The following is a 27,516-nucleotide window of genomic DNA, read 5'->3' as shown; positions in this document are numbered from 1 at the left end:
CTCAGCGGCGGTGTAAAAACGCCGCAGGCGCTGACAGAATTGGTGAACGAACAGCCCTGCCATTGGAAGGGGAATCTCAGACCTGGGTCAGGTGAGCCCGGGGTGTGGTCTGAGAACGCAGTTTGTGGTTCAGTTGAGGGAATGTCTTATTTGGAGTCTTGAAGTGGAGCCGGAGGCTTCTCCTTGGGTGTTTAACAATCCCCCCGAGTTGGAAAGCTTTCTAGGGATCCCTTTTCTCAACATTCCTCTCCTGGATCTCCTAAGGCAGCTTTCAGGAAGCCCGGTGTTTGTGAGACGCCCTTTGCTGGCTCCGCGGGATCCCGAGCGCCCTGGCCCCGATGGCGCCGTGCAGTGCGGGTCACGCACTTCTATGCGGAGCACCGTGGGGGGCACCGGGGTGGGCTCGGATGGGGAGGCCAGCCGCGTCCTTGCGTGCATTTCCCGTGGCCTTCCCTGCGGCCCAGCAGAGCAGCCTGTAGCCTCGGGGACTCAGAGGGAGACTGGTCAGGAGCAAATCAAATGGAAGTCGGAGGGTGGTGGTTTCTGAAGAGAAGAAACAGTGCAGCTGTGCCTGGGGGCTGGTGGGGAACGTGTTCCTTCCTGCAAGAGCCCCGTGTCGGCTTTGTCTGCAGGATGGTAGAGCTCCCCTTGAAGCTCATCCTGGAAGGCGGGGCCATTTCTCCTTTCTCTAGTAAATTCACTTTGCCACTCTCGTGGTGACGGGCCTGGGGCTGGGTCTGTATTTGCGGGAGGCAGGAGCGGGTGAGCTGCTCCGCCAGCTGGGAAGATCGCAGGGGAAGCCCTCGCTCGCGGGTGCAGGGGCGCTCGAGCACATTTTCCGGGCTTGGACACCTTCCTGGTTTTAGGCTCTCCTGGAAGACATCCCTTGAACTTGTACTTGTCTCTTCTGCCCCTTCATGAATAACTAGTGTCTGCGGGGCAGGTGCAATAGAAAAAATATTCTGGGAAATGAGGATTAAGATACATGCCTGTGAGGATTAAATGGGGTTTAAAAAAAGTGGGGGGGGGGGGGATAAGTGCTTTGTAAAGACGCTGGTTTTTTTCTAGGTCATAACATACTGTAGTGAGTTTTTTTTTTTAAAGGCATTTTTAGTTTCTTCCATTAGTTAGAAAAAATTGGGAAAGAATGCAGTCTTAAATATTTAATTACTCAATTTTCAAAACACACAAAGGAAAATAATTCTTATCAGTGGTCAGCCAGAGACGGGATAATTCTGGAATGGCCGAAAGAAGACAAGTTTTTCATTCCAAATTATTTCATAGAAGAACAACACGAAAGGAGCAGAACAATGGAATGTCAGTGTTTCTTTGCTTCAGAAGTAATTTCACAGTGATTCCGAGATTCAGGAAAGGCAGGAGTTGCTGATAGATTTAAAATGGAAGGTCCAGTGGTAAATGTCAGAGTCATGAGGAAAAGCTCTCTAATACGTGGTCAGGTGTAGGACATACAGCCTACAAGTAGCACTGGCTTATAATGTGAGAAGAACACTTCCTTGAGTTCTGCTTTGTTTTATTTCATTTTATTTTATAAAGAGAGAGAGAGGGATTGAGAGCCCGAGCGGGGGAGGAGGGACAGAGGGAGAGGGAGAGAGAGAATCTTAAGCAGGCTTCATACCAGGACGGAGCTAAGTACAGGGCTTCCTCTCACAGCCCTGAGACCATGACCGGAGCTGAAATGAAGAATCAGATGCTTAACAGACCGAACTACCCAGACCCCCACTGAGTTCTGTCTATGAACCTTGTGCCTAAATTAGAATACTGTAGACTAAGTGGTTGTATTTCTGCAGTATGAATGTTTAAAGCAAAGTTACAACAAATGAAAGACTGGTTTCCTGTGAAGAGGTTTTCCTGTGGGTGATGGTCGGTATTAGCCTGCCTTCCAAGCCATCCATGAAGGAATGCATTTTATTTAGCATGGATCCGTATTAAGAATATTTGTTTCCCTTTATTTCCTGAACATTGGCAATCCATCCATAGCTTGTAATGTTTCTCTGTTAACCAAAGCGCTGACATCACAGAACACCCTCTTCCCTTCCATGTGGATTAACAGAGTTCATTATTCTCAGAAAACTTATTTTCCCAGCATTGACTTGAAGTGGAATTCAGCCTCAGGCTGTGCTATATCACTGAACTGAGGAAATTTAGTTAAAAACTGAAAATCGTGAATGGTAATTTCTAATGCATTTAAACATAAAGTATAATCCCTACCAGCTTTTTAAACTTGTACTTTGATAGACAATCACAGACCTACCAATAAGCTCCAAATCTAGTATAATGTTCTTTCCCTAATCTGTTGGAAGATGGGTTGCCAATCTGATGTCCCCTCACTCTTTAATGCTCCAGGCTGCATTTCCTACACACCGTTCTACCTAACCGTAATGCAGCTGACAAAACGGGGAAATCCACATCACTTTGCTCTGCCATTCAGACTCCTCCAGGTTTCCCAGTAACGTCCTTTACAGAAAAGAACCCGGATCAGAATCCTGCAATGTCGCGGCGGGTTCTCAAGCCTCTTGGGTCTCCTTCAGTCTGGAGCGACTCCTTAATCTTCCCTTGGCTTTCAAGGTCTTAACGCTCTTGAAGGTTACAGACGTTATTTTGTCAGATGTCCTCCAATCTGAGTCTGACATTTCCTCACAAATAGATTCGGGCTGTGCCTCTCCGGCAGGAGTCGCGGAAGTGACGCTGTTCCCGTCATGTTCTGTCAGGGCCGCATTATTTATGCTGGTATCAGTGTGGCGTGCGGTCTGCCAGACTTTCCCACTTGGGGATTTCTCTTTGTTACTAGGTACTTGGATGCCAGGCAATATCCCATTTTATTTACTTGCTGGTATCTCCACCGTCTGTTTGTCTGTTCCATACAGTGGCTTATCAGCCGTGGCCGTCCCTGTTTCTTTTGATGCCTGTCTGGGCTCTGACTTGTTCTGTGGATACTCCTTCAGGCTGGGCTCTCTACCTTTTGTGATGTGTCCCCCTCACTCTTGGAACACTTCCTTGCTGTCTGACACAATAAGATGTTCCAGGTTCATCTCCTGCTTTCCCTGTCCTGGCCCTGAAGTCCGTCATCTCTCCAGGGAGCCCTGGGTCTCTTTCATGAAGAATGGCACTTCGGAGCAAGATCTGGGCTTCAGGTCTTTCTATTCCCACTGGGGTGTCAGTACTCCAAGCAAGGAGCGCATGCGTCTGCACCTACATCTACTTTTATCTGTCATTCCATATTAAATACCATGACCTCACACTGCTGTTTCTAACCCACTGTGGATTCCATGCCAACTTTCTCCTTTTCCACTGTGACTCTTTGGCTAATAGTTAAAACAACGTAGCTCCCATGATCCTTAATGTGTTAACTTACTGGATCAATCCCAGTATGATCCAGTCTCCTCTCTCAGTTCCCACCCCTACCGCCACACAGGTGTCTTCTCGCGTAGCCCAAATTCCCTTCCGCTTACACATGCCCCCTTCCCTGGTTCAGACTCTGACGCTCCATCCGTGTGAGGTCCCCTCCCCGAGCTGGGGCTCTGTCCCCTATGTTCTCCCCATGGCAGACCCTCCTGGGACCGAGCCCGGCTTTATCACTGTGGATGAGTTTAGCTTCCCTGGTCCCCTGTAGGTGCAGGTATCTCTCGCTCTGCCCAACGGCTGAGGACTGAGTTATTCAGGAGAGAAGGACGGGTGTCTGGGTGGGTCAGGCGGTTGGTGTCTGACGCTTTGGTTCAGTCATGATCTCAGGGTGGTAACATCAAGCCCCGTTCAGGCTTCATGCTGCATGGAGCGTCTGCTTAAGCTTCTCTCGGCCCCTCGCCCTCTGCCCCTCCCCCGCTGCTCACGCACTTGCAGTCTCTCTCCCCCCACCCACGGAGATTAAATATTGGGGCGTCTGGCTGGCTCAGTTGGTTAAGCAACTGCCTTTGTCTCAGGTCACAGTCCTGGAGTCCTGGGATCAAATCCCACCTTGGGCTGCCTGCTGAGTGGGGAGTCTGCTTCCTGCTTCTTCCTCTGACCCTCTCCCTTCTCACGCTCTCTCGTTCTCTCTCAAATAAATAAATAAAATCTTAAGAAAAAAAGAGAAATAAATAACTAAATAAAATGAAAATGTTCCATTCGGGAGAGAAGGAAAAGGACAAGAAGCGCAGGAGGAGAGGCCAGGGCAAGGCAGTGGGCGCGAAGGAGCAGGTTTTGAGCCGCGTTTACTGGTCGAGGAGGAAGACATCCTTCTGAGCGGCTTGCTGTGATCTCTTGTCCTAGTCCCTCAGCGTTTCTTATAATGCCTTCATCGTTGTTTTCTCTTTTTTTTCCCCTCGTTTTATTATTTTTTTCATTTATTTTCAGCGTAACAGTATTCACTGTTTTTGCACCACATCCAGTGCTCCGTGCAATCCGTGCCCTAATACCCACCACCAGGCTCCCTCAACCTCCCACCCCCGCTCCTCCAAAAACCCTCAGGTTGTTTTTCAGAGTCCACAGTCTCTCATGGTTCACCTCCCCTTCCAATCTCCCTCAACTCCCTTCTCCTCATCTTTGTTTTCTTAACTGGGTTCCAAAGGACAGTTTTTCTGGAATCTGGGATAATCCTTAAATATCAGGAAACTTAAAGAAGAGCCATTTTATGTGTTCTGTGTAAGAAGAATGTATTTTTATTTTTTAAAGATTTATTTACTCTAGAGAGAACAGAGGGGCAGAGGGAGAGGGAGAAAATCTCAAGAAGGCTTGCTGCTGAGCGAGGAGCCCGACACAGGGCTACATCTCACAGCCCTGAGATCGTGACCTGAGCAGAAATTTAGAGTTGGACGCTTAACCGACTGAGCCACCCAGTCACCTGCCTGAGAAGAATGTATCCTTATTGACCAATCCTGAATTTCGTGTGAGCACCGAAAGTCCTTAGCAATTCGTGGTTAACTAGAAAATAAGTTTCCTCGCATCAGTAGGCTAGCATGCATGTGACTCTGAGAGCAGCAAGGAGTCCTTTTTGTTTATGGCTGTATCGAGGCAGAGGGAGACTGAGGTTAGGGAAAGAGCCTGAAACCTCCCCACTTGTGCTGTGGTGTTGCCTCCTGCCTGAGCCCGGGGTGAGGGTGACACTCAGTTCTGACCCACGACTGGGAGGCTGACCAGGAACCTCGCCTCCCAGATGAGGGCAGCTGGTCCATTGCTCAGGAGACGTGGTCCAGCGTGCAAGCCGTACGTCCTAGATGCACCTGTGGTCTGCTCGCTTTTTACCTGACAGCCCCCCTGCCAGTAGGGTGCTGAACCGCCCTCAAGGAGTTGGCAGATGGCCCTGCTTATATATCACGATTATGTTGTCTACTTGAAGCTTACTTACTTTCCTTATATTTTCATTTCCCTGGTTCTCATACCACATTCTGGCTTTTCATGTCCTGTCTCTTATTTTCCCATGAAACAAGGAGGACCTTGAATGTGGACTGACGGACACAAGCCAGTTACATGGGAATCCATATTCATCAAAGGAGATAAGCTAAGGAGCGCTTATGGATTTTCTAGCGAGGTTACTCATATTTCTGATAAAGGTTACAGAATTCTTTTATGCAGTGGATACTTTGGTATATTTATGATACAATTTGAAAAACAATTTTAGTTTGGACCTAAAGTGGAAAACAAAACCTGTCATCTATGGCAAGAGTGTAATCAGTATTCATGCCGCTTTGTTACGTAACCAGTTCCTCTTCAGCATAATTCAGGAGCTGTATATTAGAGTCTGGAATTAAATTGCATTTAGGATCTAATCTGAGAAGCTCAAAAGGAAAACAGCAGGTTACCAGCTGCCCAGGCTCCCGCTCTGGAGGAGACTAACAGTGGAGAATTCGGATCTCCCTTGCTACCGTTCTGTCTCTGGAGAAGTGGAGGATGTTAATATTTTCCACAAAAGGGAAGAAAGGAGACTGTATCACTCTTCATTTCGTGTGCATCTCGCTATCCATTGAGTAGATCCATATCTCGTTTTAGCAAGCTATCGCTTATGGGTCCTACAGGCACTGTGATTTGGAAGGAGTCAGGGTAAGCAAGGAAAGGAGGTAAAAATAGGAAAGTGTCTGACGGGACTGAATCCTGAAGTGAATATGAAGCACCCCGCATTCTTCTCTCCTTGTTCCTTCCTTGTCCTTCCGCCAGCCCCACAGAAACCCCTGCCTCTCCTTTAAGTGGCAGGAGTTTCACACCATCGTCCCACCAGAGAGTCTGGTGGAACGGGTGGACGACAACAACACAATTCACACTTTCCTGCAGGCCATCCTATCACTTTAGAAACACTCTGGCACTTTCTAGAATGAAACTGCAAGAATGCTCAACAGAGAACTTCCTGTTAAAATTAATCATTGTACTGTGATGGTGGAATGAGACCTAGGTTTGTTTTTCAACATTAGGCTGTTTTGAGGAGGGTATAGAAGGAAAAGAGGTAAAGGGAAGCCCTATTATACCATGAGTTTTGTCTTGGATATTTGATTACAAGAGCAGAAAAACAGAAGGATTTCTTGAAAAAGGAACAAATGCTGGTTTTCCCCCACTTTAGCTATCTGTATCCTCTCCTGGGTTCCGTCATTGGAGCTCTGTGCACTCTGTTCATTCACAGCACTGGATTCATATCAAATATGATACATCACAGATCAGCATAGAGGGTGATTGAGTAACACACTCACTGATTGTTATCTTGGTGGGGGGTTTTCCTCATGTGTTTTCCAACCCAGGCTGCCGGGTTCCACTGTATACAAAGATTGGAGGCTCTGTGCATTCCAAATGTTTACTGTTGAAGATAATTTGTGAAAGGTACTGATTGTAATTATTTATTAATCCATTGGTAATTGCTCTTTAAAACCCCTAGAAGACAATAAAAACATCAGCACCCTTAGGGTAAGTCACACAGGACTCCTTTTATTTTCAGGATGAATGGTGGATCTGCTGACTTACATGAACTTGAGAGGAAAATATATCTACAGCTTGACTTGAGCAAGAATTTCATCATGGTTCTAAGGGATCTCTTTAAAAAGTAGACAGAATCCCAATGATTTGGTGGAGTGGCGAGAGGATGTACACATAGTCACTGGGAGACAGGGCTGGAGATGTTTTAGTTCTTTGTTAGGGCAGCAAACGTGATGAAATGAGTAATAAATGAAAAGGAGTTACCTGGGCCAGGTGCATGGCTAGTGGTCAGAATGGTCAGGTAGTACTAATAACGATGGCTTGGTGATACACCTACAGCCTTTTGAGTATGTTTGTGGAGTGCATCAGACTGGGCAGGCTGGGAACAGAGAGAGGAGACATACTGTCTGTTTTTACGACAGTAGTCACAGATGCCGTCTGGGAGAATAACATGCATCGATTTTTGCCTCTCCTCGGAGATGTGGGATCTTGCTCAACAGACACTGGGTTCATCATTTTTGTTTCTTCTTTTGATCCTTTTCAAGCAGCTCACGAGTGTTTTGACATGGCAGATGTGCAGGGTGGTGGACAGAGCAAGAGCTTTGGCCTCAGATGGACTCAGAATTCTATTGCTCCCACTTCATAGCTGTGTGTGGTGAACATGGAGGTTCACCAGAGACCCCTCAAGAAAAAGACTTGTGTCCACCTCCTAGGAGCATTGTGGGCAACCCTGACTTTCAGTCCTTAGACTCTTTAAGGCTGTCTCAGCTGCACAGAGCCTCCAGCTCAAGGTTATGTCTTTTCAAGGGTGGCCTCCATCCATGACTGTTTGAGGTGGGCACATGGACTCTATCCAGTCTGGACCACCACAGGGCATTGCTGGTGGCCACGTCTACTCTGGAGTTGCTGTGGGTTTCTCTAACGTTGTCAGGCCTGCATCACAGTTCAGTTTCTGCCTCTGCTTAGTTTCCAGATTTCTTCCTTCCCTGCAGCCATTGATCCAAAGGCCACTCCCTAGTAAACACTGAGCTCTGTCTCAGAATGTGCTCCAGACCAGCCTGCAACACTGCATGAACTTGGGCTGATTCTTCAGTTTACTGTTTTCTCTATTGTAAAATGGCAGCAGTAACACAGATTTCCCTGGACAGTTGCTGGCCTTGGTGCTGATTTAGTGAGCTAGCAGGTCTGGAGAGCCCGTCGTCAAGCAGGGCTGGTACTTACCTGTCAATAAATGGTAGACAAGAACAGCCACAGTGATGTATTTTGATAAGTTTAAATGACTTTTACAGAAACTAAGAGTGATGGGACATAAAAATATTTTGGGAAATGTGTCAATAAGCAAAGTCCCAAATGGCCTGTAGAGTTGAGTCAGGCAAGAGTTGGATTGTACATGAGCAAACCCATCAGAACACAGGTCTGGCCTGGTTGACCATCCCATCCTCTGCCCACTCAGACTCAAGGCAGTGAGTGTCATCTTGCTCCAGCAGCTCTAGTTCAAGAGGAACTAGAAGCCCCTCCACTAACGAGTGGAGTTTGAAGTTTTGCTAATGCTGGATGATCTCAGCTCCTGTAGATTAATGGAATACCTGGTTTTGGAAACCACTGAAGCAGAGCTCATCCCTTGTCAAGAGTGAGAGGGAGAAGTACAAGAGGAGGCATTTATAGGGTCACTTTGAACAGGACATCGTGGACGTCTGTGCCATCGTTTCTCTGGAATGTCTTGTTCTCTGGAGAAGCCTGCACTTGTTCCCCAGGCAACCCTGGGGATTGCACTTTGTCCCACTCAGACCAGCTGTGGGGTATAGGGTGGTATAGGGTGGATCTGGCCATCCCGTGTGTCTGTGGTCAGAGGAACATGTACTCATACAGCTCTGCATCTTCGTTTCCCTTGTGCCCTGTCCAGCTGAGATACTATATTGGTTTCCCAGGGCAGCTGTAACAAATTACCACCAACTTGGGTGCTAAAAACAACAGCATTTTCTAAACTATGAAATGTATTCTCTCACAGAAGTCAAAATCAAGGCTTTGGCAGAGTTGCTTCCCTCTAGAGGCTCTGAGGAAGAATGCGTTCATGCCTTTCTCTAGCTTCTGGCTGTTGCTAGCCTTCCTTGGCATGGTGTGTGCCTTCGGAATTCCACTCTGTGTGTCCGTCTTCAAATGGCCTTCTTCCCTTTTTGTCTCTGCATCTCCTCTCCTTATGTCTTTTACAGAGACACTGGTCATTGTCTTTAGAGCCCTAGGATGAGCTCACACAACATTCTTAGAGTGATTACATCTGCTAAGACCCTTATTTCAAGTCATATTCTGAGGTTCCCAGTGGGGGAGACTTGGGGGCTTTTGTCCAGCCCACTAGAGATACCAGCATCCACAACTAGACTGCAGCTCCACTCCACTCCTGCACAGACTGGTGCAGACCTTCCCTGTAGGTAGTCTCTGAGCCAGTGTCCATGGGGTTCCCCTTCTCTTGCCTCCTCAGATACAAGCTCTGTGGTGCACGGCATAGCAAGATACCTCATTGGAAGCTATTCTTGGTAACATATGAAAGCAAAACAAAACTAGGAGAATTTAGAGTGAGGAAATATCAGGAAATTCCACCCTTGTTTAAACAAAGCTGTCATCCACTGTCCCATTTAGAAATAGGTGATATGGTCACAGTTTTTAAAAAAAGTAGAAGGAAAGGTTTCAAAAGGTTTTCAGTGAATACACTTCTTCCAACAACTTGTGAATTCTTTCATTACTTATAGTGACTTTTCATTTGATCTTCTTACATTTTCCAGATATATAATCACATCATTTTCAAGTGAATTTCCAATTTTTGAGGTTTAATTTATTTTCCAATTGCTTTGTCTAGTACCTCCAGAAAAAAATGAACATTAAAATGGTGGTAAGAGACACAGTTACCTGTGTTTTGTTTGTTTGCTTTTTATCTAGTAGGATTGATGTTTTTGTCTTTTAAGTAGTATGTTGGCATTTGGGTTAAGTAAGTTTTACAATTTGAAGGAAGTAACCATCTGTTCCTACTAGAGAGGTCTTATTTTCTCCTTTTCCATTTTGTTTTTCTTTAAGGAGTGGATCTTGAATGTATTAAAAGATAGTTTTGTCACTGTTGGACAGGATTGTATGATTTCTCCCATTGTATAATATTGAACATTCTTGACTTTTTTTGATTAACTCAGTAGGTCATATTATTTATCTATCCGATGCTTATTTCCTTTGGCCAACAACTTATGAAAGATTTTACATTTATTTTGACTGTAATAAGAGCAAATGGACAGCGCTTGCCTTGGGCTAGGGATGGTTCTGTGTGCTCTACTCATGTATCAGTGCATTTCGTCTCAAAGGTTCCTGTAGATAACACTAGATTAGATCAGATGCTGTTCCTTTTCTTTCCTGTGAAAATTGTTCTGTTTAGATTTACTTTCTCTTCTATAGTTTGTTTCTGTCAAATATATTTTCTTATAAATACAGTCTCTTTCACACAAGCTTTCAGTGATTTTCATGGCCAGAGTAATCTCTGGTCATGGTTTCAATTACTTCTGTATCTGTGTTTGCTTCTCCTTCTCCCCGGTTACTTTCTTATTGTTGAGATTTTCCCTTTCTCTGTTAATTCCAGATTCATCTCTCTAATATTTTGTTTATTTTGTTTTTATTTCTACAAGGAATGTAATGTGGATATATTTATTATTTTTATTAATTTGGGGTGTTTTTTTAGTTCAGTTTTTTTCTTTGTTGATTTCTTCCAGTTTTTTTTTTTTTAACTTCTAATTTCTTATGTTAGATCCTTGAGCCATTTTTTCTCTGTCTTTTTTCTTTTTTTTTTTTTAATTTTATTTACTTTATTTATCAGAAAGACAGCGAATGAGCAAGAGAGCACTAGTAGGGGGAGCTGCAGGCAGAGGAGGAGGCAGGCTCCCTGCTGAGCAGAGAGCCCAATGTGGGGCTCCATTCCAAGACTCTGAGACCATTACCTGAGCCGAAGGCTAACTAAGCCCCCCAGGTGCCCCTGTCTTGTTCCTTTATATTTTATATAAGTATGGACCAGCTATAAATTTTCCTCTAAAATCTGCTTTAGCTCTATGCCTTATATCTTTATATGTACCTATCATCATTATTTTCTAGATATTTTGCAGATTCAGTCTATTTTTCAACATAGAGAAACTTTATTGCCCCCCCAAACTGAATCCCTAGGGATGGAGGATTTTTCTTTTCTGTTTTTATTAGTAATTTTAGGTTTGGTTTGGTTTGGGGTTTTGTTTGTTAGTTTGTTTTTGCATTAAGATCAGACAATTTTCTATGTTATTTCTACTTTGTGGATTGTCTTGAAGCCATCATTTGGTAGTCTATGGCCAGCCTGAAGTTTTATTTTCCTTTACAACAGAATTGATCGTTCTACCTTGATGCTCACTGGACCCCCTTTTTTTTTTTTGAAGTCTAGCAAGTTTACTGTGATTTGAAGTTTTATTGATATTTTTGGCTTCAGTCTCCATTTTCCAGAATCCTTTTAATCTGAACACTGTTACTGTGAATGCTAATTGTTCTTGGGGTGCCTGGCTGGCTCAGTCAGTAGAGCATGCATCTCTCAATCTTGGGATTGTAGGTTTGAGCCCCAAATTGGGTGTAGAGATGACTTAAAAATAAAATCTTAAAGAAATGAGTGCTGATTGCTCTCAGCGTCAACACAAGAGCACACTGAGCACAGGTGGAGGTGGGTCGCTGCACTATGTGACACCCCAGAGAACACACTTGCTGTAGCCGCTGGAGATGCCAACTGGCAGAACCCCCACACCTCGAAGCAGGGGAGCTTCCCACAGTGTGTCCAGTGAGATCATCCCTTCTGGAGACTAACCTCCTGAACATACTGAATGCAGGAGGCTCCCACTGACGTTCCTACAATTGCAAACCAGGGACTTGGCCTTCACACATTATGGTGGGTCCCTCACCCTGGATAGGTACCTCTCTACTTCCTTTCTGACATCTGCATGCTCCTCCATGAGGGCCCTCTTATGGTGTCTTTCCTTGGCTTCCTACCGCTGAGCCCTGTATGCTTTTACATAGCCCTCACACCTGCTTGGAGTTTGGAGGTTCTATTGATTTTCTAATTTTGTTGAAAATATAAATTACATGTATATTTCCCATGCTCTTTGGTGTTATGAATAGTTTCTAGGAAAAGATGAAATGTTATCTTTGTGGGTCAAAATGGAAGTATTTAGTTTTTAACTTTTTTTTTAAGATTTTATTTATTTATTTTACAGAGATCACATGTAGGCAGAGAGGCAGGCAGAGAGAGAGAGAGAGAGAGAGGAGGAAGCAGGCTCCCTGCTGAGCAGAGAGCCCAATGTGGGGCTCGATCCCAGGACCCTGGGATCATGACCCAAGCCAAAGGAAGAGGCTTTAACCCACTGAGCCACCTGGGTGCCCCAGTTTTTAACCTTTTCTTTGGTTTCTTTAAAATGTCACCTTCTGTGTCATGTCTGAGCCTGAAACACTAGATCAGGATGGTAACCAAAGACGGGAAGGGGAAGAAAAGAATAGAGACTAACTAAAGTTTATTACCATATGGAATATATTTCTAAGATTCCTAGCCACAAGTTGTATCAGTCAGCTTAGGCTGCTATAACAAAACACCACAGACGGAGTGGTTTAAACAGCAGATATTGATTCTGGAGGTTGGGAGTCTGAGATCAGGGAATCAGTATGTTTGGGCTCAAGAAAGAGCCACCTTTCTGCTGTGCTCTCGCGTGGGAGGGAGGGAAGGTGCAGGGCGAACGGGAGAGGAGACAGGATGAGAACGAGTGTCTGTGCTCTCGCATCTCTTCTTATAAGGACACTAAAATTGAAGCAGATCAGGGCTCCACCCTTATAATGTCATTAACCTGAATTCCTTCCTTTACTCCAAACACAGTCATTTCCATGTATGGATTTGGGGGGCTACCGTGCAGTCCAGCAGCTGCCTTGCCTGGTTTACTAGGTTTGCAGGTCTGAGTCTCAGCACAGTGTGAAGGACTCAGCTGCAAGTCTTAAGCTCTAGCCCCTGAGCACTCCTGTTCTCTGTTTCTCTTTTTAAATTGCTCTGCCAGGAGGCAGGAAGACTGATGCAGATCAGAGGGGCAGTCCATGTGGCAAAGCGGTCCCTGTCCTGGGCCACAGTGTGACCAGTGGGCATCCCTGGCCTGGAGGCAGGGGCTGTGACTGTGGGAGGCTCCTCCCTGATTCCCGTGCCCCCTAAGCACCCCACGTTTTGCTCTTGCTCCCTCCCCCAGGAAACATTGTGCTGCACTTCAGTAGGCTGATTTGTCTGCGTCTCCTTCTGTTGCACGTTGCCGGGGTTTTTGAGATGAGTTTCTGATGTTGGTGGCAAGAACTAAAGCTTTTCAATATGTTTATCTGACCCGGCACCAAGGGTACATGGCATTAACTGGATGCGTACGTGAGAAAGCATGAGAGGGACGGAATGAATGGGCGCGAACACGCATACCCACATGTGGAGGCGCAGCCTGCCTCTCAGTGCCTTTGATATCACCAAGTGAGGAGAATAACAGGCGGTTCCTCCTTGTTGCACCGTCTACAGTCACGATGCTGAATGTGACGTCGGTGCATTGGTGGCATCCATTTGAGGGAAGCAGGGGAGTGACCGCAGCCCCAATAGCCTCCACCCTCTGCACTCTCGTTCTCAAGATCGGTTAGATCTTCACATGGAGTTCGAATTCCTTCCTGAGCTCTTCCCACCTACAGTGTTATAGAAGAATCAGAAGAAAGATACAAAGATGGTTGAAGAACTGGAAACCGAATATAGAAAGAGAAGTTCAAGGACGTGGAATGACTTGGGGTGGACAGAAAAAGGAGACAGAATTCACGGGCTCCAGTGATAATAACATGATACGTAGAAGAGTCCCGCAGCCCCTGTGAGCTTAGTCTCTGCATCTAGCGATCATCTTATTTTGGATGTTTAGGCAGAGGAGGTCACCAAATTCCTTTCCTATTCATACAGAAATGAAGACATTTTCAAAAGTCCTGAAGACACAGAGATGAGCTGCCTTACACATGGCTCAGAAGGTTTTGTCCACAAAGAACCTAGTGCTGCTCTGGGTTATGCTTCGACGTAAACCTCTGGCTTAAGACGATGAACAGGTCGAAGACGGCTGTCCTTGATGGAGTGCATAGTGGCCTCTCTGCAGCAGAGCTGGGCTCCCCTTTGGAAGGCCTTCCTGGCTTTCCCTGCCGAAGAGAACCCAGATTTGGGCAGTTCTACTCATCAGGAACTGCAAATCCCCGACGTAGCGAAACACATTTCCACTCTCAGCCTCATCACTTCCGGGCACACCTGGCGGTTGTGGAACGGAGGTGATGGGTGGATGTGGACGAGTCCCAGCAGAAGCCTCCCCTGGGCAGTGGGGGTGCTGCCTCCTCCTGCCGGCCCGCACAAGCCCTGCAGAGTTGGTTCAGCAGTAACTGGTGCAGTTGATTACCCTTCGACTTACCTCCCTTGAAGAACCTTCTCAGACGGCCCTAGGGCCCGGGACATCGAGGCAGGAACCCTGCAGTGCCTCCTTGCTGGTCATTGCCTGGCGTTCTCAGTTCTTTATGTTGCACAGCCTGCTGTGTGTCGAGCCTTTCGGGATACTTCCCTCAACCGGAGTTAGCCTTTACCAACCCATCTAACAGTCTGGCGGCCTTTTGAGGAATTTGGTCAGGTTTTTATTAGAAGGAAGGTTTCATGCTGATCTAAATATTTTAGAGCAAGAACTGTCACTTCTAAACAAAACTTTTAAAAGCAAACATATCGGGCACCTGAGTGTCTCGCTGGTTAAGCGTCTGCCTTCGGCTCAGGTCATGATCCCAGAGTCCTGGGATCAAGCCTTGCATCAGACTCCCTCCCTGGCGGGGAGCCTGCTTCTCCCTCTGCACACTCCCCCCGCCGCAGGTCATGCTTGCACATGAGCACTCTCTCTTCTCTCTCTCTCCAAAATAAATAAAATCTTTACAATAACTAAATAAAAGTAAGCATAGGAAGTCCATGGTTCCTTCATTTCCTTCCCTTAACTCTGTCTCTTACAGAATTTAAGGAATCTTGTGGGTTTCTATAAAAAGGCTAGGTTTCTTTTTTTTTTTTTAACATTTTATTTATTTGACAGAAATCACAACTAGGCAGAGAGGCAGGCAGAGAGAGAGAGGAGGAAGCAGGCTCCCTGCCAAGCAGAGAGCCTGATGCGGGGCTCGATCCCAGGACTCTGGGATCATGACCTGAGCCTAAGGCAGAGGCCTAACCCACTGAGCCACCCAGGCACCCCAAGGCTAGGTTTCTGTCTTGGGGGTAGAGTACATTCTTGCCTCAAACTCTATAGATTATTTCAAGCTTACCTTTTGGACCACTTAAGTTTCTCATTTCTTACTTAGCATGTTTTAAAATCTAATATTTCTAATGTCCACAGACTCAAAGATATTTCCATTTTATCGCAGGCCTCTTGGCCTGTGCACAATGTACGGTCCATTTTGACGATCTCTGGCTCCAGATCCCTGGAATTACTTCTCTGAAATAGAATTTCACTCGTTGCCTCCACTTCGGCCCCCACGGCCAGTTCAAACAAAGCATCCCCCAAACTCAGCTCCTTCTTGTTCTGCAACCTTGTGAATGAATGGCTCCACCATCGGCTGGCTTCCCGGCCTGTAGGTTGGGACCCGTCTTGCCCCCCTCCTCTCGCCCTGCTAGAGACCAGCTTCTGTTCGTTGTCCTTCCTTCAAGGCCTAGTCTCCTTCCTGCCCTTCACCCTGCTGCCCCTGGCTGGGGTGGGATGGATGCATTCCTTGCTGCTTGGGGAGCTGCAGGGATGCCAGGCCTGGCTCGAGGCCGGATGCTCGGCTCTCCCAGGGCCATCCTGAAGCTCAGGTCTGCCTTCGTCATCCTTTATTCCCTGCGGAACGAGTCACCCAGCTGTCTTGGGGCGGCACGGGAGGCCCCTACGATGTGCCCCTTATCCACACCCTTCCCTCCGGGGACTCTGAGCTTAGCAGATGCTGAACCACAAGCCGGCGCCTGACTCTGCTTTGCCTCTGTCGTGTCCTCCCTGTGGAGCTTCCCACCATTGTCACCTGGACACTGCTTGCGAGCCAGCCTAGGTGTCTCGCCCTCTGGCACGTGAACCTGCCCCAGGAGCCCACGTGCGAGCTCTGGGAGTGGAGCCGCAGTGCTCTTCTCCCCTGGAGCCCGCCGCTCTCCCCGGCTCCTGCGCTGCCTGGGCGCCCCTCGTAGAAACGGCCTTGTCTTTGCTCTCTGGGCCACGGTGGGCGCATAGGTGCTCTCTGCGTGTGTGAGGTACGGGTCTGTCTACCCCGGTGAACCTCGTGCCGTGGCTCTCGGAAAGCCTATGGGGGTGCTGCAGGAGCAAAGACAGAAGTTAAATACTTCGGTGAAATATTTTCTGCCGAATCCCCCAGAACTAAAAGGCATGCTTTCCCTTGTCAAAGTCACTGTGATGCGTCATGGAAAGAGCTTTAATTTTCGAGTCACAAAGACTGGAGCTCAAATCCTCGTTGTGCATGAATTGGTTGTAGGAATTTGAGTGAGTGATTCACTTCTCCCACCATCTGTGGACTTATCTGTAAAAGAGGGCCAGTGGCAGAAGTGGACAGAGGATTAGGGCTTGGGCGTCCGTAATTCCCAGCTGAGCGCTTGGCCCACATCAAGTGTCCAGTAAGTGGCAGCCACTCAAGAGCTTGTGGCTTTCTGGGGTTTTTCTTTCTGTAGCATATTTTTTGTTGTTGTTGTTATTTTTCAGTAACACGCACATAACTTTTAAACTTAGGAGAGCGCATCCTGAGGCAAGTAAAACGGGTGAAAACACTGCACATCCAGTGAAGTATGCCGTCAAGATTTCTTGGAGCAGCAAGTGGGCGAGTCGTGTGACCCTTAAGGGAAACCGCGGCATATCGCATCAGGCAGATCAACAGTTAAATGTGTACGACTGTGGAGACTCATGAGGGGGCGTGGGAGGGGCACGTAGGAAGTAGTTCTCAAAACCCATTTCTTTAACGGTAATAATAACTTTAATTCTATTATTTTTGCAGATCACATTACAGTTTTAATAAATCTGTTCTCGTAAATTTAGATAGCTTACCAAATTAATGTCAGTTGCACGTTCATGAATCTGTCTAGAGACGTACTTTGAGTAACTGCTACATTCCAGTCCTTTCTAAGGGCGACCAAAAAGACTCGCCTTACAATGGTAGTAACAAAGACTTCAAGCACTGTAGAGTCTGCTGGGGAACTTTCAGGAACACAGAACGCGTAACAGTTTACAAAGGGAGATGATTGTTCCCTCTGCAGTCGAGTTAGTCCAGCGCTGTCCACAGCCAGACTCTGCAGCGAGAAGGCGGGCGGGCTTGCGAATGATAGCACAGCTCGCTGGTCACTCAAGTGTGAGATTGCCAGTGGGGCTTCGGGGGAGTCCGTGAGCCAGGAAGAAAGACTTGGCTGTGATCTTGAACAGGGGTTCACGGTCTTTTGCTGGGAAGAACCACAGAGGAAATAGTTTTGGATTTTTGGGCCATCTGGTCTCTGAGGCAAGTGCTCAGCTCTGCTCGCCGTAGCGCACGAACTCCTGTGAGCAACACACAAGCACATGCATGTGGCTGGCCAGGTGCCAATAAAACTTTATTGGCAGAATCAGACATTGGCCAGACTGGACCTACTGGCCTGTCCTACAATAACAACTAGAAATATTGTCTTTCATCGAATAATTTACACCCCACAATAGCCTTTAAAATTCTTTAAGTGAAATATAACTTCTCTCTGAAATTTAGGCAACTTCCAAAGCACTCATTTTCTTCTAGAAATAGATCTCCATCTTATTCGGGGGGCCTCAGACAATGGCTTCCTGTGTCACATCCCTGGTGAATGTGAGGTTGGTTTGTATTTAATTGGTCTCAATGCCTCCACTCTGGCCATAGGACTCAGGGTTCCTCCCCTTCCCACCTCCGGTTTCTCTTGTGCCCTGAGCGTGTCTTGATGTCTTTGCTGGATTTTAATTAAGCGGATGCTTCGGATTTCCCGTAACACAGTCACATTTGTCAACACCGTGGAACTGGCTGGGAGGTTGAGGCCCACGTGCCATCCATTCTTCAGCCCGGGGGTGGGGGTACTGCCTAACAATTCCCCAAAGAGCAAATGAAGGAGCAGAATGAACAATTCCCAGGATATGCTGGTCAGCACTTCGCACTACTTGTGCCACGGCTGGGTCTGTTTTAAAAAGACAGACAGCGTCGGTGCGATAAGCCCGAACACTTTACTAAAAGATGGTTGATTCCTAACCTGCCTCCTGTGCTCCCAGGACAGCTTCTCCTTCTGTGTAGTCCAAATGGAGGGAGGGATGAAGGGAGATGAGAGCCTTCTCGGGAGAAAAGGCCCTTAAGGATGCTCAGCCCGTCCACTGGCGCCTTGCCAGCGATCTACCAATTCAGCGCTCTGGCTTCTCTGTCTTTGCTGAGAATCCCCTCACCCCGCCAGGGCTGCCTTATGCCCATGGGTGCATGTTTGTAGTCCGCTCTCGGGACCGGGGTGCACGATACTGTACCAGAGCACACAGTACTGTACTGGTGTGCGCGACACCGTACCGGTGTGCAGGATACCGTACCGGAGCGCACGATACCGTACCGGAGCGCACGACACCATTGCATCACCCGCGGCCGCTTGATCCTTTCCATTTGCTGCTATTCTCATTTCTCTCCCGTGAACCAACCAGCAAGCGCTTCTCAGCAATTTCAGCTTCTGCCCCAGCCCACTCCCCTGGGGTCTTCATAAACCGTTGGGATATTTTGTTTCAAACTCTCTGAAAATGTAGCCTACAGGGTTTTCATGGTCGGCCCAAAGCTGGCAGCTAAAAATAAAATTTTAGCTGACTGGCAGCATGAGAAGTGCCCAGATCAGCAGATGGTGCGAAATGCAGTTGTAAAATGAAAATATATTCAGGAAAATACAAAATGCTTCCCATGTATTAAAGGTCTGGTGGGAACACAGGCTCTTGGAAGGCGCAGGGGAGTGTGAGTTTGGGGCATTCTGGAAGCAGAGGGTGTCTGTCTCTGAGAGGCACTGGAGGTCCTGCCCCCGGTCTTCAGGGCAGGAGAGAGAACTGTGGCCTGTGGCCAGGACGGCGGCGCCCCCTGGGGGGCGTCCCCGACGGAGCAGGGAGAGCCACCACACCCAGCGACCCCGTGTCCCTGTGCCAGGAAGTCTTCAGACGCCCTTTGCAGGGTCATCCCGCTCTCCCTGCCCCATGTTTTAAATCAGAGGCTTGCTTGGGGCCGAGATGGTGCTGAGAGCAGCCGCCGCAGCAAGGTCGGAGACGTGAGTCTGCAGCAGATAGCGAGCGGGACGGAAGTAGCCTGAAAGCCAAGTGCAGTTTTGTCCAGTTAGAAAGTGGGACAGATTGCGGGCGGTCAGATTCGGTTTGAACGCATGGAAGGCAGAAGGTGAGCCACTGTCCGCAGCAAAGGGAGCAGCAGGATGTGACAGAGTCTCCTGAAGAAGAAGCCTGTTTAGGGATTTTAGTTGGCTTCAGATTGCTGGGTGAGTGCGTCCCAAGAGCAGAATTATCCTGTCTCCAGGAAGACGGAGTGATGCAGAGCCGCGTAAAACAAAAGGAAGTGATGGCGTTCACAGTGACCCCTTGGTCTGTATCTTTTATGACGACATGCATTTCCAGAAAACAGGTTGATCATGGCTAATGCATGAGCGTTTACTCATGAATTGACATTGAGTTAACTAACGTCTCTTTTCCCAGGCATATTCTGTACCTCAACTCGGGGTGACCTCTGGCTACAGTGGAGAGGCCCCTGAGGCCGGGAGAGGCGGCGGGTGTTTTGGGTTGTTCAGCCTGTGACAGCGGGTGTAGGACTCAGGTCCGGGCAGCCTGACTGCAGAGCCCACACCCCTAACCGCAGTGGGAGGCCATGGGTACCCTCCCTCCCTCTCACGGTGGCCATTCATTCAATGTGAGACAGAGGTATCCCAGAGTCACATAATAAAAGTCAAATTTAGATGATTTTCTTGACTTTAATGGCAGACTGAGAAGGAATTAAACGTTTGGCACAGGGTCAGTAGCGAGATGTGCTGGATTATAATTTAAAGCCAAGTTGGGGGAGACTTACAGCAAGAATGGGGTTTCCAAGGTCGCTGGTGGAATCATTCCCACTGCTGGTGATCGGTTACAGGTGTGAAGCAGGAATATCGGTCCAGAGTCTCCTTTCCTGGGAAGGCAATAAAAAAATAGGACAGGAGCAAGAACAAAGGAGGGGGCACGACCGAGGAAGCTGGGGACATGGGCTCTGGGCCAGCTCACCGTGAGCCAGGAGCCCTGTGGCCCTGCTGCCGTCCCCGTGTGAATGCCCTCATCTGTCAAATGAGGGGTTTGGAGAGAATGATCCCGAGGTCTTTCCCTTCTCCGTCCCTTCGTGACAAAGTGCAGAGCACCGCTGTAAAAACTGCTGTGGGAAACACTGAAAGGAAAAAGGATCATGGCCCGTGGAGAGGTGAAAGTTTCCGGAAATGGAATGGTAGAGTGGGGTACTCGGGATGGAGAGGTGCCGGGCAAATTCAGTCAGAAGTATGGACCGTGTGGCCCCAACCGACCAGACATGGACTCTCGTTGTGCTTCCAGATGCAGGCAAAATCACTCGGGAGTTCTCTCTCTTCTTGTTTTCGGCATTTGCTTTTTAATGAAAAGGAATAAAAACAGCTCAAGAAGAACTATAATCCGTTTACCTGCGTGACCCTTGGAAAATCTGGAAAACTTTATGTGAAGTGAGTGTGGTGAGAGAAAGCAAAGAAGCAGGGCACAAGAAGCAGACACATGGCTCCCAGGGCCTCGTCCCAGGGGCCACCGCTTGGATCTCTCCATGAGGCTGTCCTGAGGTTTTCGTCCAGTGGCCGTTGCCAGACTGTAGGCTTCATGGCCACATGCCATTTCACAGTTTATTGGTTTAGATCTTAACTGATTCAGTTATGTAAGTGGGAAGCAGAAATAACACAATTCTTTAAAATGCAGATTCCACGCAAAACAAATACGGCATAAATCCCTCAGCTGTCCTGAGATTGTTTCCCCAAGATTGCCAACTTGCTTATCTTTGCAAAGAACCAGATTTCATGTTTCTTGGTTTTTCTCTATCATTTTCCTCATTTTAATTTCATTAATTTCTCTTCTAATTTTATCTCTTTGCCTCTGCTTGCTTTATGTTCAATTTGCTCTTTTTTCTCTACTTTCCCAAAGGAAAGCGTATGTTACTAATATTAGATCTATTTTTCTAAAACATGCAAATTCAGTGCAACCAGTTTTCCTCTAAACGCTGCTTTGGTTGCATCTCACAAATTTTGACGGATGGGTTTTTCATCTTCCTTTTGTTCAGGGTATTTTAAAATTTCCTTTGAGATTTCTTCGTGGACTGAAAGATTATCTCTAAGTATATTGTTTAATTTCCAAATATTCGGAGGATCTTCTGGCTATTTTCCTGCTACTGGTTTCTGGTTTAATTCTTTTGTGGCCTGGGAACACACATTGTATGATTTCCACTCTTCCACATTTGTTAAGGTTAGCTTTAGGTCCAGAATGTGTGATCCATTGTGGTGAATTTTCCATGCATTCTTGAGAAGGATGTACTCTGATATCGTGAGGTGGCGTGCCGCTTCGGGGTCAGGTCGATGGATCGTGCCCTGCAGGTCCTTTATACCCTTATGTCTGTTCTGCCTGCTTCATTTCTTAGCTCCTGAGAGAGGGACACGAAGTTTGACTATATTCATGGATTTGTCTGTTCTTTCAGTTCTGTCAGTTTTTAATCTTATGTATTTTGACTCTCTGTTGTGAGGAGCATACACATTTAGGATTATTATGTGTTCTTGGAGAACTGATCTTTTTCCATTACGTAATGCCAGTCTTGATCTTTGATAATTTTCCTGTTCTGAAGTCTGCTTTATCAAAATTAATATGGTTATGACAGCCATTTTTGGGTCTTAATAGGTGTTTGAGTCCGCTTTCTCCATGGAGACAGAACTAGTAGTGAATATATTTATTTATATTGTGTTTATCCCAACACAGTTACCGATGGCCCTACACACACTCAGAGGTTTCAGGAGCTCTTCTTGTATTAGCTGCTTCTTCTCCCAGAACCATCTGAAAGTCCACTTGTGATTCAGAGACAGAGAAACAAGTCTCTCCATTAGACCTGAGAGCAAGTGACTGCTGGTGCTTCACTCACGCTTTCCCGTGCCCCGGCAGTGTGGGTCCCTTCCCTGTGACAAGGAGCAGCCCCCAACACTCGTGTTTGCTGTTACAGGAAGGTCCTACAGAACCAGCAGGGACTAGCTATGGTGAGCAGGCAGCACTGGTTTCCTATGGCTGCTGTAAGAATTACCACAGCGTTTGTGGCTTAGGACAACACAGATTTGTTCTTATAGTGCTGGAGGTCAAAAGTAAGAAATTGGTCTCACTGGGCGTTAGATCAAGGTGTGGGCAGGGCGGATCCTGTGGAAGGGTCTGTAGGAGACTCCATCTCCTGCTTTTCGTGTTCCTGTCATTCCAGCCTTTTCCTTCCAAACGTGTGTGTTCAATCACCTCTCTGATCTCCCCTTTCCACCTTGCACAATGCCCCATTTAGTGGACCCACCCAGGCCATCCAGGATGACTTCCCATGCCCAGATCAGTAACTGAATCAACCTGCCAAGCCCCTCTACCCTGTGGGCTTGTATTTGTGGGTTCAGATGTCTTGGGTGGGGCCCCGCCCCGCCCACCGCGGAGGCTGTCCCTTCTCCACTATCGCCTGCTACACCACTGCTCTGCTCTGCAAGGAGGGGTAAGTAGGGTGAGGGCAGAGAGTCCGGGAGCATCCAGGGACGCCCCTCCACGTGAAGACAAGAGAAGGGCTCATCACACAGAAATGAGAAAGAAATGACATCCAGGTGAATCCCAGGTGCCCTGAGCTGGGACGGATTCCCACAGAGAGAGACACGCGCTCCCTGAGCACCTGATGCGCCGCATCACAGGGTCTGGCTGCTGGAGGTGCCCCCGGCTCCGGGGTCCGCTGGCTCCAGCTGGGTTCAGACCACCCAGCACTGGCGGAAGTTTGGGTGACATGGGAAAGGGAAGCCAGTCATACTTCTTCCCTTCCTGGTGACCTCAACGTTGCTTCTCCCCCGTGGTACCAGCCTCTGGTGGTCAGGCCCAGTGTGGTTCTGCACAGTAACCTGGGGCTCTGCTACCTTCACCTCCGTCCCTTTCTCTCCAGCCTGGGGACAGGGCCAGGGGTCGGGGGCTTCCTCTGGGTCGCCTTACCTTTGCTTCTCTACCTTGGCCTCAGTTTTCTCTCTCTGCTGGCATAGTAGTTACCTGTAGCTACACAGAAAATTCTCCTCAAACCTAGGGCCTCAAAGCAACATTTCTCACCTGTCTCACAGTTCCTGTAGGACGTGGCCTGAACGCATCTTCAGGCTTTGCTGGCGACGGACCCAAGCCCACCTGGTGGCCATTGGCAAGCTTCAGTTCCTTGTCAGCTGTGGGTCTGACAGCCCCAGTTTCTCCTGAGCTCTTGGCTGGTGACCTCACGCAGTTCCTTGCTACGTGGCCCTCTCCCCAGGGCAGCTCACAATATGGCCACTAGCTTCTTTGGAGCAAGCAGAGGACAGGGCAGAAAAGCACCAGCAAGAGAGTAAGAGCCAGGCAAAGCCACCATCTTTGTAACCCCCTCTTGGAAGTGACATCTGACCTGTCACTTTTGCCCACGCTGGTCACTGCAGCAGGTCACCGGGTCCGGCCCACACCCGGGGAAAAGGGGTAGCACAGGGGTGTGAGCACCAGCGGAGGGGAGCACGAGGGCCCACCCGAGCAGCGGGCTCCCGAAGACACGTGCCCTGCCCCCACATGTCCTGTGTTCCGTGAGCCACACTGATTTGGCTACCAAGTTCGCCGTCCGCGAACGCGAGGCCTTCCTGCCTTTCTCATGTCTACACGGGAACAAAAAGTAGCTGAGAGGTGGGAAGCCTCCCCTCCGTCAGGGAGAGCACGGGCCGTGGGGGATGCTCCTGCCCACGGAGCAGAGGGACCAACTCCCATGCAGTTCTGGAGGCTCGCAGAAGTTTCTAGGGAGTAAACACGTTGGCGGGACCCACCCCGTCCTCAGCTCCCTCGGGTCCTCACGATGGCTCCCGTTGGCAGGAGCCTGACTCTGCAAGCCCAGGAGTCTGATTCCGCCGCCTGACCCCGGGGCGGTCGCCCCAATTCCTATACTCACTTCCTCTTGTATTTGTTCATCGTCTCCTACCTGCCCAGCCTTGAGCTCTGTGGGGTCACGAGATGGGGATTTGCTTTTGGAAGGGGCTACCTCTGTGCACACCCAGGCCGCTGCCGCCTTTGAGCTCTGCTGCAAGGAGCTGCCTGTGCTGGTAGGACGCCCTCCGCCCCCCGCCTTCCTCCGCCCCATGGGGGAGGCTGAGCTTGGCAGGCCTGGAAACAGGACACAGAGCTGAGCCCCGCCCCCCAGGCTTCCTGATTGTGTATTCGTTTCCTTGTCAAATGTCCCTTTCACAGAGATTCTGGTTAGGGACTCTTCTGCATCCTCGGTGAGCTCTGGATCTAGTGGGAAGGACAGACAGATGCTGGGGTGACGGACGTGGTGCTCTGCTACTGGAGCTGAGCGCGGTGCTGAGAGACAGGAGCGGGGGTGCAGGAGCCCGGCTGTGAAGGTTTCCTGGAGCAGACCCTGGTTCAGGTGGTGCCTCCTTGTCTCCCTTGTGTGACGGCAGGTGACAGCAGGTGCGTGCTCCTGGGGAGACCCAGAGCCTGCAGGGGGCCCCTGGTTCTAACCCTTAAGCACAAAGCTATTCCCCAGGACTTTCTGATCAGCCTCCAAAACGAGACGGCATCCGAGCTCACCCGCCTTCTTGTTCCTGCATCACTGGGGGTGCCCCTGGCTTCCCCCAGCCTGATCAGCTGCATCTTAAGCCGTCACCTGAGTAGCACCACCTAGCTGCTCCCTTTTCCTAAATTCGCAGGAATGAGGTTTCCTAAAGTGGAGGAACCTCCCTCTGGGACCCTGCACAGCTGAAATGAAACCCACCCAGGTTTGACTGACACCTGCCTGTCTCCCGGGTGCAAGGAGCAGCGTTGATGGAAAGTGTTAGCTTTCTCGCAGAGTGCCAGGTTGAAAAACACATCACCTTTGGCATGCGGCAAGATAATATTTCTAAGTTAGGAAGACAGTTTTGTCTGGAAGGTTCAAATATTAACAACTCAAGTTTGCCTAAAGGAATGACTTCTTCATATATTAATTTTTTGCTCCAGGATAAAGACAGGGAAAAAGATCAGTATCTACTCATAGCAATCACAACGAATCTACTTTGTTTGTTTTTTTAAAGGTTTTATTTATTTATTGGACAGACAGACATCACAAGTAGGCAGAGAGGCAGGCTGGGGGTCGGGGGAGCAGGTTCCCTGCTGAGCAGAGAGCCCGATGTGGGGCTCTATCCCAGGACCCTGAGATCATGACCTGAGCCGAAGGCAGAGGCTTAAACCACTGAGCCACCCAGGTCCCCATGAATCTACTTTGTAAAATATATTTATAGTCTATATATTATAAACTATACAGATACATATATCTGAAAATATAAAAGCCATCAGTTGAAATTTGGGTGCGTTCATAAAATCCCACGTGGAAATAGTTACAAGAGTAAAGCGTCGCCGTGCACATGTTTTAGGACAGCTGGTGGAGCGTGACACCGGGAACCTGGAAGCCACTTGAGCCGAATGTCTGTTTGCGTCAACTGTGTCTGTGTCCGTCTTGCACCGGCGGCCCCTCATTACCCTGCCCCTTCCCCAGGAAGCTGTTAGAGTCTCAGCTTTTGCCATTTAACTTTAAGACTCCTCCGAAGAGCAGCGGATCTGCCTCGGGCACTTGCGTCCTGGAAACACGCTGGAAGTGCAGGCGAGTCAGGACTGTGCCCAGACTTCAGGCCCTCAAGAATCTTCTTGGCAACTGGCCTAGAACCCCAGAGCCATCTGCGATTTGCATATAAATGAGCTTTGTGAAATTAAAAATAAACACGGGACCATAATATTTACTTGTCCGCCTTTGTCGCCTGCCCTGGGAGGGGTGGTGGAGGGCCGGCGGCACGCGGGGGCGGCGGGAGCCTGGCGGGCTGAGCAGTGCGTGGCATCTGCAGGCGGCCCTGCGCGTAATTACAGGTGGTGGCTTTGTAGGCGCGGATAATGGTGCGGAAAACACAAGTTAGGAATTCATGCAGCCAGTGGTGTTATATAACAGCTCTGGGATCTGTTCTGTTGGGATTGTTTTGTAATTCCTACGAAGCACCCTAAATACTGGGACCTCGAGTGTAAATCAGGCTCAGTGAGGTTACCCTTCCCAAGGAATGATCCCCAAACCCCTGCGACTCCCAACAGAGCGGTGCTGCTCTGCCCCCATTGCATTTCTGTCCTGGGAGCTGCCTGCAGTTCCCGGTCCCTCTTCTTCCACATCCCCGGCTGAGGGAGCTTCCCCGGCCAAAACACTTTGGTACTCGCAGCAAATGGAAGTGAAAGATGGCCGAGTCCCACGGTGGGGCTTCAAGCTTCTGCTCGGACGTGGTTCGTGTCACTTTCTCTGAGGAGCATCACCAGATTTTATGTGAGTTGAGAAGAGAAATGGAATCCCGCCCGCATAGAAGGGGCATCACAATCACAACACCGAGTTTGAAGACCATGAAACAGAATGGAAAGGAATTTTCTCACAAGATGGTGCAGCGGATCTCTACAAAGGACAGTACGATCTATCACGCCTAGGGGCGCTCATACCCAGGGGTGTCTGCAATTCTTTGCTTTCCAAACACAAATCCATTTTTTTTAAAGTAGGCTCCAAAAGGGGACCCCTCTTACACTGTTGGTGGGAATGCAAGCTGGTGCAGCCACTCTGGAAAACAGCATGGAGGTTCTTCAGAAAGCTGAAAATTGAGCTTCCCTACGGCCCAGCAATCACACTACTGGGTATTATCCTAAAGATACAAATGTAGTGATCCAAAGGGGCATGTGCATCCAAATGTTCATAGCAGCAATGTCCACAATAGCCAGACTATGGAAAGAACCTAGATGTCCATCAACAGATGAACAGATAAAGAAGATGTGGTATATATATCCAATGGAATACTATGCAGCCATCAAAAGAAATGAAATCTTGCCATTTGCAAGGACGTGGATGGAACTAGAGGGTATCATGCTTAGTGAAATAAGTCAATCAGAAAAAGACAATTATATGATCTCCCTGATATGAGAAAGTGGAGATGCAACATGGGGGCTTAAGTGGGTAGGAGAAGAATAAATGAAACAAGATGGGATTGGGAGGGAGACAAACCATAAGTGACTCTTAATCTCACAAAACAAACTGAGGGTTGCTTGGGGGAGGGGGGTTGGGAGAGGGGGGTGGGGTTATGGACATTGGGGAGGGTATGTGCTTTGTGAGTGCTGTGAGCGTGTAAATCTGGCGATTCACAGACCTGTACCCCTGGGGCTAATAATACAATATATGTTAATAAAAAATAAAAATAGACAATAAAGTAGCTCCATGTCCAGCTTGGAGCCCAGTGTGGGACTTGAGCTCACG

General features: G+C 48.3%; 1 protein-coding gene across 1 annotated transcript in view; it reads left to right on the top strand.

Moving 5' to 3' along the window:
- ADCY2 (adenylate cyclase 2) overlaps positions 1 to 27,516 on the top strand; it is a 406,568-nt gene that overhangs the window by 116,229 nt on the left and 262,823 nt on the right. The window lies entirely within an intron of this gene.

This window comes from Mustela nivalis (genome assembly GCF_964662115.1).
Source record: "Mustela nivalis genome assembly, chromosome: 3".
Classification (NCBI taxonomy): Eukaryota; Metazoa; Chordata; class Mammalia; order Carnivora; family Mustelidae; genus Mustela; species Mustela nivalis.
This window is presented reverse-complemented; position numbering and strand designations above follow the sequence as displayed.